Source organism: Pteropus vampyrus, unplaced genomic scaffold (genome assembly GCF_000151845.1).
Source record: "Pteropus vampyrus isolate Shadow unplaced genomic scaffold, Pvam_2.0 Scaffold14, whole genome shotgun sequence".
Classification (NCBI taxonomy): Eukaryota; Metazoa; Chordata; class Mammalia; order Chiroptera; family Pteropodidae; genus Pteropus; species Pteropus vampyrus.
In genome coordinates, this window is record NW_011888795.1 from 9,380,204 (window position 1) to 9,382,176 (window position 1,973).

Here is a 1,973-nt window from a genome sequence, read left to right on the forward strand (position 1 = left end):
TGGACGTTTTTAGTCATCTTATTTCTTCTCCATGGGTGCATATTGGGTATATGTGTGATCAGAGGTGGGGAAGGTAACTTTTGTTTTTGTTTATAGATCACCAGACATAAAGAGTCTCATCTGAACTGGTGGGATAGAACCCTGAAGCACTCAGAGATCCTGAACTTTGAGCTGGGGGAGGGCAAATGTGTTCTGTGGGTGAGATATATGGATATTTTGGTGGCTCCCCAGCAGAAGATTTTCACAGCCTCCCTTGCAGCTGGATGTAGAACGTGACCTAGTTCAGGACAACCATGTGTAAGTATATATGGTGTGTATGACTTCCAGCTCATGCCCTTAAAAGGAATGGGAGGGGTGTGTCTTTGATTTATTGTTTTCCTTCTTCCCACTAGCTGGAATGCATACATGATGGCAGGAGCTAGAACAGACATCTTAAACCATGAAGTGGAGTCATTCTTTGAGAACAGCAGAGCAATAAGATATGAGGAGCTTTAGTCCTGACCCCTTCAAACTGCCACAGAGACCTGCGCTGCCCACGTGGCCTTTCATTTGAGAAAGAAACCAGCTTCTATTGTTTAAACCATCATATTTTAGGATCTTTTTGGTACAGTCGCCCTAGCCACTATTTTAACTTTTATAGTCCTCCCGCTGCTAATTCTCTGAGATAGAATTTGGGTGTATGGAAGATAGGGCTGCTATGGTCTCACAGTGAAGCTGAAGAAGGGGCCTAAGTTCCTGAGCACAGGTCCTTGTACTGCCCTATAGCTCCTCTGATTTCTGTAGCCATGTTTCTTGTTGACCTGGTCACTGGACATACATCTTGCTGACTTTCATTGCTTACATTTGTGGTTAAGAAACTCAGGGTCTGTCTTAGCTCCCTCGGAGTTAAGGTCTTTTCGATGGACTCTTCTCCATTTCAGTCCTACTGCTGCTCTGAACTTCCTTAAGGCCCGGCTTCAACTTTCATTTGGCTTCCATCCCAGGTGACCATCCAGTCCTCACCTACAGGGTCAGCTCTTCCTTCCCAGGGGTATCCAGGAAATTCTGGACACCTTTCATGCCAATGAATGCCAGGAAAGACCTGGGTAGCTAACTGCTGGCCCTTCTCCAGAGCAGGCAGGTATCTCGTGAGGCTTCTCGTCCCAAAATCCCAAACAAAAACGGAGACCGAAGCTTCTGTTCTGCTTTTGATGTTTCTTTCAATCTCACCAACTGCTTCTCCCATCCCTATCTTTCTCTTCTTCCTACAATCTTCCCAGGGGGAGAGATGGCTATTTTCCCCACTTCCTCTTGATAGTAGTTCTCCCTACATAGATATTTATGATCAAGTCTATCAAGGTTGGTCTTATTCAAGAGCAAGCTTCAAGATAAAAACATTCCTTTTCTTTTCTCTACAAAGGCTGGCATTCGAGACCCTCGTCTTGCTAAGGGAGAGAAAGAAGCCAGGACTGAGATTCAAGTCTTCCCAGGGCCTCTCTGGCCCGGGCAATCCCTGCCCCTCTGGGCACTGAGGTTTGTGGCTTGCCATTGGAAGAGAGAAACTGAATGAGAGCTTGATTTATGGGGAAAATAAAAATACATGAGTTTAATATTGTTCCTGCATATTTTTATCTCAGTTTGTCACTCATATTTTCAGTTTGTTTATAATGTCTTTCAAGGACAAGCCTTTTTAATATTTATGGTGTCAAATCTGTCAGCTTTTCTGTAATAGCTTCTGGGTTTGGTGCCCTACATAGGAAATTTTTCTCCACTCTAAGGCTGAACAGAACTTTTAATGGCTGCAAAATATGCCTTGTGCAAACATGCAAATGTGCCCTCATTTATTTATAGATGAATATTTAGTGCGTTTCTACTGTTATCATAAAAAAAGCAATGAATATCTTTGTAAATACATTTTTTTCATCTGCAATTTAAATAGTTTCTTTAGGATAGATTCTTAAAAGTTTCATGGGTCTTCTTCACTATTTTAAGAG